The sequence below is a fragment of the Sminthopsis crassicaudata genome, chromosome 1 (genome assembly GCF_048593235.1).
Source record: "Sminthopsis crassicaudata isolate SCR6 chromosome 1, ASM4859323v1, whole genome shotgun sequence".
NCBI classification, from domain to species: Eukaryota; Metazoa; Chordata; class Mammalia; order Dasyuromorphia; family Dasyuridae; genus Sminthopsis; species Sminthopsis crassicaudata.
The window spans coordinates 279702624-279717095 of record NC_133617.1 but is presented as its reverse complement, the minus strand read 5'-3'; the positions used below and the strand labels follow the sequence as shown (position 1 = coordinate 279717095).

General features: G+C 32.9%; 2 long non-coding RNA genes across 2 annotated transcripts in view; one reads left to right on the top strand and one right to left on the bottom strand.

Moving 5' to 3' along the window:
- LOC141553976 (uncharacterized) overlaps positions 1 to 14472 on the top strand; it is a 198456-nt gene that overhangs the window by 45292 nt on the left and 138692 nt on the right. The gene's annotated exons all lie outside the window — the stretch shown is intronic.
- LOC141549373 (uncharacterized) lies at positions 3693 to 10387 on the bottom strand. Its single transcript, XR_012484344.1, has 2 exons — positions 9461 to 10387; positions 3693 to 4144 (listed from the first exon to the last, which is right to left on the bottom strand). It is a non-coding gene; the product is annotated as an uncharacterized LOC141549373 (long non-coding RNA).

The window sequence follows — 14472 nt, the reverse complement described above, 5'->3', positions numbered from 1 at the left end:
GAATTTGGTAGGACTCCTTCATCCCCTATTTTTTCAAATAATTTATATAACATTGGGGCTAATTGTTCTTTAAATGTTTGGTAGAATTCACATGTGAATCCATCTGGCCCTGGGGATTTTTTCCTGGGGAGTTGATTAATAGCTTGTTCTATTTCTTTTTCTGAAATGGGACTATTTAAGCAATTTATCTCCTCCTCTGTTAATCTAGGGAGCCTATATTTTTGGAGGAAGTCATCCATTTCACTTAAGTTATCAAATTTATTGGCATAAAGTTGGGCAAAGTAACTCCTTATTATTTCTCTAATTTCCTCTTCATTGGTGGAAAGATCCCCCTTTTCATTTGTAAGACTATCAATTTGATTTTCCTCTTTCTTTTTTTTGATCAAATTTACCAAAGGTTTATCTATTTTATTGGCTTTTTCATAAAACCAACTCTTGGTTTTATTTATTAATTCAATAGTTTTTTTACTTTCAATTTTATTGATTTCTCCTTTTAATTTTTGTATTTTGAGTTTAATTTTTGGTTGGGGGCCCTTACTTCTTTTAACTCCTTTCTTTCCTTTCTAGGGCCAAAAGATAATGAAATGTGTAAAGGGCTGAAACTCTGTATAGATACATTTGAATCAAACAACTGAGCACTTAAGGGTAATTACCTATTGGACAATGATTCTGTTAGCATATGTTTGGGAAAATGTTACTTGCTGGATCATGTTTGGTGTATACAGATAATTGTAGTAAGGATTAAGGGGTGGGGTGAGAGAGGGAGAGAACTTCACTTTACAGCAGGACCAGGAGAAAAGAGGTTGGTGGCAAGCTTGGGCAGTTTGTCTGTCTCCTTCACTTCTCCCCCTAAAGATCAAGGACTTTTACTTATTCTGACTCTGGCTGATCCTGAGGCTTCCAGAGAGCTAGCCTGGACTTTACAGAAATGTCTTTGCTTTCTGAAGCATATCATTATATTTATTCCTGTTAATAGATAAGAGGCTAGCACTTTTATTACCTATTTACACAATTGAGAAGACATCAGGAGAAAATTTCAGGACTTTTCTTGCACACAAATGATCAAAAAAAGTCTCCTAAACATTTTTCCATTATCAGTATTCTTATGTTTGCTTGGTTGGAAAGTTTCCTTTGGCTAGCCATCTAATCCTCAAGTCTCCATATTTGCTCCATAGATAGAGGTTTGTGTGACAAGAAGCTTCAAAGCTTGTGTTCATGGATTGAGGATTTTCAAACATTAGATTAGGAAAGGAGGCAGTGAGGTTTCTTGATGTCCTGTTCTCACCTCAAAGTCTCAGATTTGGGTTAAGATTGGTAGAATTATAGCATTTTTGGGAAACCAGTAAGATCTAAATGGTAATTTTCTTCAGGGAAAAGGAAATCTTTAAATAATCTTTTACTACCAAACTAAATTTATTGTAAGAATCTTTGATGATAAATTGGATTAGGGCAGAAAAGGGAGGAGGGAGAAGGCTCCAAAAAGATGCTAACAGGCTAAACTATTGATCCAAATTTAAAAGGATTGGATTAAATGGGAATATATTTAAAATCTTGTATGAGCCTTCAATTTGCTATAAAATAGCAGTAGTGATAGTAGTAATAGTAACAGTAGCAGAAGCATTGATAGTAGTAGCAGCAGCAGTAGTAATAGTAATAGTAGCAATAGTAGAAGTAATAGCATCTATATAGTGCTTTAAAGTTTGTAGAATTTTGAACATATATTATTTTATTTGGTCTTTATAATCCTTATTGTATCCATTTAACATATTAGAAAACAGGTTTAAAGAAGTCTGCTTAAGCACCTTAGAGTTATAGATAGTATCTGAGATCAGATTTGAATTCAGGTCTTCTCAACTCCAAGTCTAATCCTTGACAAGATGAGAGAGTTGAATCTATAGAACAGTTTATTTAAAAATTGTCTAGAGGTTTTAGTAGCCTGAAAACTTGACATGAATTGTGATGACTTGATCACCAAAAAAACCAAATTCAATCTTGGATAAATTAGGAAGAGCTTAATGTTTAAGATTAGGATTAGGACCATTCTGGAAAGCAATTTGAAACTATGCTCAAAAAGTTATCAAACTGTGCATATCCTTTGACCTAATAGTGTTACTACTAGACTTATATCCCACAGGAGGGAAAGGGACCCAAATGTGCAAAAATGTTTGTGGCAGCCCTTTTCATAATGGCTAAAAACTAGAAACTGAATGGATGTCCACCAATTGGAGAATGGCTGAATAAATTATGGTATATGAATGTTATGGAATAGTATTGTTCTGTAAGAAATGACCAATAGAATTATTCCAGAGATGCCTGGAGAGACTTACATGAACTGATGCAAAGTGAAGTGAGCAGAACCAGGAGATCATTGTACATGGCAACAACAAGATTCTCCGATGATCAATTCTGATAGATGTGGCTCTCTTCAACAATGAATTGATACAGACCAGTTCCAATTGTTCAGCAATGAAGAGAGCCATTTACACCCAAGGAGAATACTGTGGGAACTGAGTGTGGACCATACCATAGCATTTTCACTCTTTCTGTTGTTTGCTTACATTTTTGTTTTCCTTCTCAGGTTTATTTATTTTTTTCTTTCTAGATCCAATTTTTTTTGTGCAGCAAGATAACTATGGATATATGTGTGTGTGTGTGTATATATATATATATATATATATATATATATGTATATGTATATGTACATATATATTTATATGTATGTGTGTGTATATATATGTACATATATACATATATATGTATATGTATGTGTGTATATATATATATATGTATATAGGATTTGACCTATATTTTACCATGTATTGGAATATCTGCCACCTAGGGGAGGGAGTGGGGGAAAGGAGGGTAAAATTTTGAACATAAGATTTTGCAAGGGTCAGTGCTGAAAAATTACCCATGCATATGGTTTGTAAATAAAAAGCTATAATTAAAAATAAAAAGATTAGGATTAGGAAAACAATAGGTCTATTGCACTCAGCTCTATTCAGTCTATTTCTGTAATTTTGTGTTCCATTCTGGAAACCATGTTTTAGGAGACTTCATAAGATGAATTAATAAAGAATTAAAGGCAGCAAGACTCATGAGGCTCAAGTTCATGATACATGAGATTTAATTAAAGGAATTCAGAATATTTAGGCTGAAGAAGATTTAAGATGCACTTGAAAGTTTTCTTTGAGCATTTAGAGAACTGTCACCTGTATGAGGGATTAGATTTATTAGAAAGTTGGCCACTAAGTCTAAGATCAAATACAAACTTCTTTGTAGGGTATTTAAAGCACTTATCAACCTAGATCCCAACTATCTTTCTAGATTTGTCATATATTTCTTCACTTGCCCTCGAGGAGCTTATAATCTATTGGGAGAAAACAATACACAAAAGGAAGCTGGAAAGTATGGGAAAGGGAAAAAGAGTACCTGACACAAAACTGTTCTGTGAGGTTCAAACTAAAAGAAGCTGCTAATGTAGAATTTTCTAGATGTCTAGACTCCAGCCCTCTTTAAAATAAAGTTTTGGGAAGAATTTAGTACTTTTATGTTCTAGCCTTCCATTGAGAGAGAAGAGGAATCACCAATATCTAGCATGACATCTGACATATAATAAATATTTAACAAATACTCATTGATACATTGATTAGTTGATCTGATTGATTCTAACAAGAGGCAAAAGGCAGAAGTAAAATAATCTTCTATTTTTATTTTAAGATAAGTACACTGGGAAAACTATTAAGCTAAAAATATATCAGATAGTAGGTATTTGATTCTCCTAGGGCCAGTGTAAACACCCTTAGATGCCTTTATCAAGATTGTTGGTAAAGAAATCAGGCAAAGGAAAGGTGATTATTCCATGAGTTCTCTAAACTGTAGAAAGACAAGCAAATAAACAATCAGAAGAGGAAAGGGGCAAGTCATGTTGAAGCAAATCTGTTATAGTCATTCTTCCATGCTTCCTTATTTTGAGATGAAAATAACTCTTCTTGAGCAGTCTCTTGAGAACTTTTTTTGTGTGACACCGTAAGGATATTTTGCTTTAAATTTAAACAGAATGGTCCCATTTTTCTGCTTGTCTAGTTAACAGAGACTAGCTACTGATGTCAAAATTAGGAAGATATCCACCATATTCAGGAATCTGAAAAAATAAATATAAATTATAAATGATTAATTTTTCATTATAGATACAATGTATTATCAATATATTCCTGTGAAATGTGCAGGAGGAAAACAAAAATAAACTCTGCCCTTGATTTTGAAGCATATTTATTGGCTTTAACTGTTTGAGGAAAGCAAATGAAAAAGATTGTTTGGTATGTTTGTAGTTCATTTCTCTAAAGAAGATTACAAATGCCTTTCTGAAACTGATGCCAACACTGAAGCAATATACTACAAAACAATAGTAAACTTCATTATTTTTTGCATGTTATTATTCTGCTGAGTTGAGATATATAAAATCATAGTAAGCATTTTATTACTTGCTTACTGTCAACTTAAAGTTTAAGATATTAAAGATTACATTGAAAAAATAGTTTGAAATAAATGTCTCAAAAAGGGAATTTATGAGATATGATAAGAATCAACAAGTTTAAATATAACTTACTTTCTGCAAGAAGTTTTCCCAGTTTTCCTTAATTTGAGTGTCTCCTCTAGACAATTAGCTTCAGTTATCCTGTACCTAATTTGTTGTGCACTGTAGTTTGTGTATTGCCTCCCCCATTAGATTTTGATCTCCTTGAAAGCAGGGATTGTTTCTGCCTTTTTTTGTTTGTTTGTTTGTTTGTTTCCCTAGCACAGTAGGTGTTTAATGAATGCATATAGTTGAGTTATTGATCAAAAGGCTTTTATTGAAACCCTTCTTTGGGTTAACATCACTACAATGTTTAACCCTTAAAAAGCTCAGTCTTTATGTTGCGCAGAACTAGATGTCTCATTATATGAGTTATCCCTGTTATACAATCTCATATCATGTAAAAGGCATGATTAATTAAAAATATTTTTTCTTTATTTGTCATTTAGTATATATACTATAATAATACTAATGCTACTTTTCATGTTCCCTTGCTGGAACAATGAATCATGTACATGCCTATTTTTCAACAAAAGCCACGAAGGGCTTCATTCTATGTTTTTGTTTTTATTTAATAAAGATTATACTAAAAGGAAGGAAGCAAGGAGGAAGTAGGGGTCATAGAGGTTAAGTTAACTCTCAGTCTCACAACCGAATCTAGTACCAAATCATCAAACTCCATTCTTCTGTTTTGAGTGGTGTGTAAATTCAGATGTGTGGGATTGTATGGAGCAGAGGTTTTGTAAACACAGAGCAATCATCACTACATTCCAGTTTTGACACTTTTGTCCCACTCCAGTCCCATGGACTCATTTACCTTTTGAAGACAAAGACAGATAGACAGACAGACACACACACATATACACACTCACACAAAGGTCTCAGACCTGTGATTTCACACATACAGAAACAGAGACAGAGAATACAGCTCTAGCTCAGTGCTTTTCTTATTTTCCAGGATTAGGAAGGTTAGAGATAGTGCAAAAATGTATAAAGGCTATAAAGTATTTATAGAAACACCAAAATAATTAAAACAAAAATGCCTCTTTACAGAGGTTTTATAAAGATAGAATGAAATATAGTGCTTTGTAAATCTTAAAATATTATCAACTATTATTAAGGATTAATTATTTCATCATTATAGCAAAACTTCATGGAGTGAACTAGATTTTGTATCTATACCATCAACTGTGAAAAAAGGACTTCCTAAGTAATTAAACTATGTGAAGGTGATTGAAATAATTTATACAAAGTAACAATTTTATGTGACAAATCATTCATTGAAAAATGTCACTTAAAATCTTCTTAGTAGCTTGTCAGCATATCTAATATGTTAATATAGAATTAACATATAATTGAATGTAATATGCAATGCAATTGTATTTCTTTAAAATGTGCTGGAATTCAATTTTTCCATTTATTATTGTTCCTTAACATAGTTTCACTTGCACATTGCCATGTTCTTAGACTTATGTAGTCCATCAAATACAGGCTAATTGAACTCATATTTTTCTATTATACTCTGACAGTACCACTTTTGTTTTTCTTTTCTTTTCTTTTTTTGTGTCAAACATGTGATTTCACCACTATGGGTAACTTCCAGTAAGGAAATTCCCTTTACCAATACAGATCAGAAACAATTATTTAATTTATGGGGGCACTGACAACCTAAGTAAATTGTCCAATGTCAAATAAACAATGTGTTAAAGAAAGGATGTGAACTCAGGTCTTCTTGACTCTGCTATATGTATTCCATGCTGCCTCTGCTTTTTAGTACTGCTTTAAAGCCAATGAATGTCTATATATGTAAGCATGATCTCATTGATTTGGACAGATCTGAATTTATTCATACTTTCTCTTCTTGGGTAGCTTTTCTTTATATTCTCATCTTTTGACATTATATGGATACTAATAATTCATGCAAGCTATTCACTGTTTGACCTTCCTTCACTCATACTATGTAACAGTCAAGGTTCTACATTTCTTGGATGATGTTTCTTCATGATGATTGTCTTGCATGATTATTCAAAGATGAAACTTCATAGAAACTTTCACTGGCAGAACTTTTTCATGTAGTTGAAATCCTGCACACAGCACTTTGATGTCTACACTGAATTTTTTTTGCTAAAAGCAGTGGTTTCTCTTTTCCTGAATGTAGGTATTTAGTTAGATATATGAACATGTTTCTAAAAATATGGAAGTAGTTAGGTGAGTAAAATATATAGAATATTGAACCTGGATCCAGAAGACCTGAGTTCAATTTGGTCTTCAGATATGTGATCTGGGATAAACCTCATTAATCTCTGCCTGCTTCATTTTATTATCTGTAAAATGGGACTGATGATATCTTCTATCTCCTAGGATTGCTATGAGGATAAAATAAGATATTTATATAAAGCACTTGGCAAACTTTAAAGCACTATTCAAATATTGTATTGTGTTTGTTATTACTGTATTGTATGTATTTTTTTCCTTTAGGTAATATCAACATTTCTCAATGACTGCCATAAAGAACACTTTGGAAATTTTTTTTACTGAATAAATTTTAAATCTCATTTTATGAGCTAACTTTTAGTTATGAAATTCTTTTTTTTTTCTAGGTTTAAAGAGAACAGTAAATAATAGCCTAATCCATAGGAGTATAAATAAATAAATAAATTACAAATAACATATGTAGGCATTTTTATAATTATAGCCTTTTTATTACTCAAATTTAGTTTGGAAATCATTCCTTTAGGTGATGTTGTTTACTTTTGATGTAAAGAAGCCCTCTTTAAGGCTCTTCTTTGCAAATTCTGTAGAATAACACTTGGCAAGGCACATAGAATATGTCATTTTCTTTTAACAGAATGCCTGAAACTTAGAAGGTACTCAAGCAGTGCTTGTTGACTGACTGACTGACTTGCTTCTTTAATGAGCTCTGGAGTCCTCCTTAAGGGAAAACATTTTGTGTTTTGAGTGTCTGTATGTGTGTGTGTGTGTGTGTGTGTGTGTGTGTGTGTGTGTGTGTGTGTGTGTGTGTGTGTGAATTTAAATTTCAAGCTAAAAAGTATTGTATTTCTAGCTATATAATTACTAGGTTCATTACTGATGATTTAAAAGATGGTGTGAAGTAGTAGAAAGAGCTCTGGAATTTGGAGCCCAAAGACCTGTTCATATCCTATATCAGATATACTCTCTGGGCCTCGATTTCTTCAATCTTAAAATGAGGCTAATCATACTTATTATTGTTGAGATATTTCAATCTTGTCTGACTCTTTGTGACCCAATTTTATTTTATTCATTTGTTTTTGGCAAAGATATTGGAGTGGTTTACCATTTCCTTCTGTAGTTCCTTTTACTGATGAAGAACCTGAAAAAGACAGGGTTAAGTGATTTACCCTGGATCACAAAGCTTGCAAGTATCTGAGAGCAGTTTTGAATTCAGATCTTGCTGACTACAAGTTTAATATTCTATCCATTATAACATCTAACTATCTACTATTAACTATCCATGATTTTCTTTTGTATGTGAAAAATCTTTGGAAACTATAAAGCACTACAACATAAAGCAGATGCTGCAATATTTTTACTTACTAGGAAATTAATAAGTAATATGTGTTTGGTTAGGTTTATAGGATGCTACTATTGCTGTTGTTTTAATAAAAGATATACTGTGTAGAATCTCCAAACTCATAATGTTCTTCAATAAAAAGTAAAGTCCCTAGTCCTTTCAGGGACTAGATCTTAATCATAAATTTTTGGGACCTTATTCAAAATTGTTTCTCTAAACACCAAATACAAATATCCTCCCTCCAACTAATGAGAATTTGATAAGAAGTCACAAAAACTTGTCCTTATTTCTAGATCAATGGTTAAAATTTCAAGAGAATCTTTAGGTTGAAGTTATTGGAACAGAATGTTTCTTTTAAGTCTACAGCTTTGTTGATCTACAGACATGACTCATTTTCCATCTAGTCCTAGGAGGCAAAAAGCATTTCCAGTTGTTAAATTAGAATTACTCCCATAAATATAATAATCTCATTAGGCATAGTTCCATGCCATTGAGTTCTACTAGTGATACTGAGGACAAATTTGGAAGATATCAGATTACATAGTGAAGGATAAGAACCTGTAAGTGGGTGAATTTTGCTCAGTCTTTTTTGTGGTTCATCATATTCTCTCAAAGTTTATTGGTTTGCCAATCTATTTTTTCTTGCCTTATGTTTATTTTATACCTATGCCTTTTTAAATTTAATCCAATATCAAACTGTACTAGTTTAACTGAGGGCAGGGAAATACTTATATAAATTATTTAAAAATCACAGGGGAGTAAGGTATGCAGTCTAATAGTAACAACAGACATTGCTTTGCCATGGTAGTTGCTTAATGTTTGCTCAGTTCAATTGAAATTCATTTAAATTCTAATGTGAACTTAATGTAACCTTTAGCATTCAAGATAGAGTTTTTTCACTAAAAAAAATAAAGTATGGTATGAGAATTCTAAATCTTTTTATTTTTTAATTCTGTCATTAGTAAATTTTGTTTAAAAAACGACACACAAAGAATTACATTTTAGTTCCCTTGTTTTGCAAATAGAAAATTTCTGAGTCAGACAAAAGCATCAGCTTTACTTCTTCATTTCTGTCATCATCTCAGACTTTTCCAAATCTTTGATGACAAAGGCAATAATTGTTGAATAGGACCTAGTCACTTAAATTGAACTCCAGCCTAGAGGGAAAGGTGAATTCTTTATCTCTTTACAAAGGTGTGGCACTGTTTACTTTAGAAAGAAAAGATACAAGTATCTCCTAAAGTGGATTAAGCATGGCCAGACAAGATGATACATTTCCACTATAAACTTTCAAGCAGCTGTGGGAATGCAGTATGTGTGAAATCTCTTACCTTCTTAAAAATCTTGATAGAGTTGTAGCTGGGCTCTTAACAGTCAAAAACAAACTGCCAATGAAGTTTATTTTCCTTTTTGCTGAGTTTTCTGGACCATTGTTCCGCTTGAGAAGCCATGTTTGTTAGTTTTGGCTCAGAGACTTTTCTTCCTTAAGGATAAGCAATCCTTAGGCACTTGTTCAGCCAGGCCTTAAAGGACTGCCTAGCAGTTTATTCACAGCCTCAGCTCAAGCTGAATTCAACTGTGTGACTTCCTGTTCTAAGGGGGGAGGGGAGAGAAGGAGGGAAGGGAGATGTATCCGAAATGTAAATATCTAGCTGATTTTGTTGAAAACCGGGGCGTTTTTGTTTGTTCTTATAAAAGATTCCTGCTGGAAGTCTTACTCTGAATTTGGCTTTTAGCCTTCTCTGCTGTGACTTGGATACTGATCTGATTTTCTGCTTTCATGGCCTTTTTTTTTTAAATTAAAAAAATTTAATTCAGCATTAACTCCGCTTACAAGCTCCATAGCAGAATAAAATCACATTACAAACATTGTAGTATTAGATTTTATCACCATTTATTTCTTCTAGTCTGTCCAGGGATTTCTTCATGTTGAGTAGAACTAATTTGCAGTCAGACATTGAGGTCCTGGAGAAGGCCAGCAGGCTCCACAAATTAATTTATCCAAATAACCAATCCCTCCACGGCCAGCCATAGAGGGACACCAAAACGGCCCAAGCAGGCAAAGACTTCTTTTGAAGTCTGGAATGTTTTGACTGACTTGAAACAGGCGGCTGGAATGAAAGGATAATTTTCAGTGACCCAGGGGATTTTTTGCCATTTTCAAATATTAGGTAAAACAAAGAGAAATTGCTTGCTCTAATTTAGAAAGACTTAGTAATCAGGAAGGCAACCAGACTGAGAATAAAGTTCCAAAGTATAGATCACAAGTTTATTTACTGGATCTTGCTTTAAAAAAAAAAAAAAAAAAAAAACCTCTAAATTATTACAAACTTTTTTAAAAAATTAACATTTTAGGGGACATTTATTAGATAGGTTTTCATATTGCTACCACCTGTATATAAATTATTTTTGTTAGTACATGGAAAAGAAAAAAGAAATAATTGCCTTGATTTATTGACATCTAAAGTTTTTTTTTGTTTTTTTTTTTTTTAAAGAATCACTGTATTTTCAACTTGTTTTCTTTTTTTTAAAGTGGGAAAGTTATGATTTTGAAAAAAAAAGCTTACTTCACTTAAAGATAGAATTACATATCAATCTAATTTTTAGACTCTATTAGAATATTTAAAATTATCAATCAGCTCATGTCATCCCTGCTGAAGTAAGTAGACTCTGAATGCACAGCCACAGCAAGGATGAAGCAGGATGCTTTTTGACTTGTTTAACTAAAGGAAGAAATTCTTTGGATGATTTCTTCCCCTAATGCCATGGATAAATAGAAAGTGATTCTATTCACATGATCTTCTCCTCTCCCCCCCCCCCCATAATGATGATGATAATACTTTTATAATTAAGAAATACATATAGATCAATTGCTATGTTAGGAATGCATACATTTAATCAATTTAATACTGTACTTCTGAAAAATATAGGAATCAAAAGATCTGTTTTTTAAGTGGTGACATACTGACTTTACAGATTTATGCTATAATTTATTCCCACTATCACTACCAAACAAACACACACAAAATCTCAGTTTGTATTTGGAAGAATGAAAAGACTATTTTTCCTGTTTATAATTTTAACTATTGGTATGCATTTAGGGAAATGAAAAAACAAACAATTTTAATTGTTCATAATATTTTAGATGTTGATATGTATATTCACAGATTTGGAAAGTTTAGTGTCTTTCTTTGATTCAAATTCAATTCAAATGAAAACTCTTTTTGTTTGAAATTTAATCCTTTACCATTTGACAGAAAATTTACTTTTTGGCTGATTACATTAACTACTCCCCTCAAATACACAGAATCAAACTAATGCATTTGATAGTTCTCTCCTTTCCACCTTCTTTGTCTTTTTTTCCCCACCTCTATGCCTTTATCCAGGAAATCCCCACATCTAGTATGCTCCTTTTTTACCTCTACTTCTTGAATTCCATAGCTCCCTTGGAGGCTTTGCTCAAGTCTTACTTCCTACAGAAGACCTTTTCCAATCTTTTGGCCTCCCACTCCCTACTTCATGTTTACTTTCTAAATACTTTATATTTAGCCTGGGTAAATGTTTCACTGCTCAACCCCCTCCCCTATATAGAGTACAGACACCCTGACAATGGAGATTGTTTCCATTTTTTGGCTTCTAACTCCAAACCCCAGTTAATACCTCAAACATAGTAGATACTTTTCAATTCTTTTTGAACTTTACCTGGGAGTATTTCTGGAATTCACTGAAATGAACTGGCAATCTGTGAATTTTTCTCCTTTTCTTCTCTTAACTCCTTCCTCTTCCTCCCAACGCCACTTTTTTGGAAGTTAAGTAAACTGATGCCAATACACTATTATTGCTAAATTGACAACTCTTGATACTGTTCTATTGAATTGGGCATATCAGTCTTTACTGAATGAGCTAATTTCATATAACTGAAATACAAGGAAAGATGATATAATAAATAATATAACTTAGATTTTGATATTATAACACAAGGATGGGTGATCCTTTGAAAACAAGGTATGTTCCATATTCAGAATATCCCTAGGTGTCATGAAGAGGAAAAAGATATCATTATGCCTTCATCTTAAAAAAAAAAAATCAACCTAGAGTTTTTCTTTCAGCCATTAAAACCCTAAAACTCTTTCAGCCTAAAAACCTAAGAAAATTGGTCCAGCCAGCCTTTAATCAGATATATGGAGATTATCTTTGGAAAGGAAGACATATGAGAGAAATGATCCTTGGTTGAAGGCAGCTTACCTCAGCAATATTATAGATTAATATAAGATCAAAGCAATTTAAGTGGTCTTTAGTTTTAGAAAGAAAACCTACAAATTTAGAAGAGATTTGGGAAATGAGGGTGCAAAAGGAAAACTAGGATGATCTTAGAGAAATATATTTTGTTTGCACAAAATTAATGATTACTAATTGCTTGTGATTATGAGTTGACTCAGCTTGTGTTGTCCATCATTAGTAAAGAGAATTTTATGTCTTTTTTGAATAACTTTATTTAGTCTTCCCCCAGGCAATGTTTTAGAGTCTATTCTGCTCTCATGGCTCACTATAACAGGATGACAATTCTCCATTCCTTCCTACTGTGTTAGGATCTAGACAAACAAAGCTGCTTTTGTCATATGGAACTCAGGATTAGAGCTTTATACCAGATCCTAACTTCCATGACCCTGCCCAGAAGCAGAGGGAACTTCAGATAGAAGATGCATTTTTTACCATCAAGATCTTATCTCAGAATAGGATATCTAATACAAGGCCTCAGATCCTTTCTTTCCTAGTGTTTAAAGAATTTAATTGACAATTCCTTCTACCATCATAGAACTTCAAAGGTTCTATTCGACCCAAGGTAGGATCAAATGGTCCTATATATTTACCTTTGAGGAGTGGTGAAGATACTGTTGTTTAATGCCAAGGGTGATTGGCTGTCTAGGGAGAAACCTTTTTCCTTGGCAAACCTATGCCATCCTTCAGCTCTTTCATACCCATTACTCTTATTCCTGTTCCTCAAATGCTATACTTGCATTGTGTCCTTTGTAGCCTCCATTCTATCATTGTTTTTACCTTAGACTTTTTCTCTCATGTTCCTTCCATCTTGTAGTCATAGAAATCATGTTATCTCTAGAAAACAATGCATCCCTAGAGATATACTTTTTCTCATATCTCCCATACATTGGGAAAGGAGGAGTTTTAGAATTTTAGAGATGGTAACAAGGAATTCTGAAGTTCACTGTACTAAGATATATCCAGGTCCTAGTGAAAATTGATTATTTGCTATATTTCCAAGTTCTCCCCCATCTCATGTAGTTCAATACTTCATTGTCAATCTTCTTTCCACTTCAACTTCTGTCCTTATTCTTGAGGACATCAAATTATATGTTGATAAGATTTCATACTCACACTTTCTGGCCTCAAGGAATTCACATTTTAAAGCCAGAAACAAGAAAACAACTATGTATATATATATATATATATATATATATATATATGATATAGACAATGTGAATGGGGGACGATAATATCCATCAATGATTGGCTCTATTTATGTATCCCCATCTTTCTTCTTGTCCTTATTCCCATTTGAGTCCCAAGTTTATTATTCCCATAAGGTTGGTGGTCCTAAATACCTATTCCTTTCCCTGTGTCTGTCCCTTTATGTCAGTGTCCTAGTCTTTTTTTTTTCCCCATGTGTGTGCTTTTGTGTGTCCTACCCCAACCTCATCTTCTATTTCCTCATCCAAATGACATATTTGTCCATGTCCTATCATCTATCCATATTTCTTTGTCTATTATTGAAAACTCTGAAATCTTAGTCTCTCCATTCCTTCTAGTTCTTTTAAGTCATTACTTCCTACTCTGTTTTCTTTTTTCTCTTTTCCCTTGCCCTTGACCAATTAAACAGTTCAATTATACCCTGGTTCTCTTTTTATCTTATGTCTTACCTATCCATAAATCTAGGCTATCCCCATCATCTACCTTCTTCACTCTATCCATTCTGACTAAATCCACTAAAATCTTACATTATTTAATCTTGACTAGAGCTTACAACATATTTTGTTCTTCCCTTATTGAATTTCTGTCATGCTCCACATAATATCTCCTTCAAAGATATCTTCTTTACTCAAGCTTCCTATACCTTCTCTAACCTTTCAGCAGAGGACCTTAGCTCCTACTTTCCTAAGAAGATAGAGGTCAATATGAATTCCCTCTTTTGAATTGTCCTATTTGTAAAGTCCCTTTTTACATTATTCTCCTGTTCACTATTCTTTTCTCCTTTGTTCTTGTCTCTGACAAAAAAAAAAAAAAAAAAAAAAAAAAAAAAAAAGAAGAAGAAGAAGAAGCCCTTTTC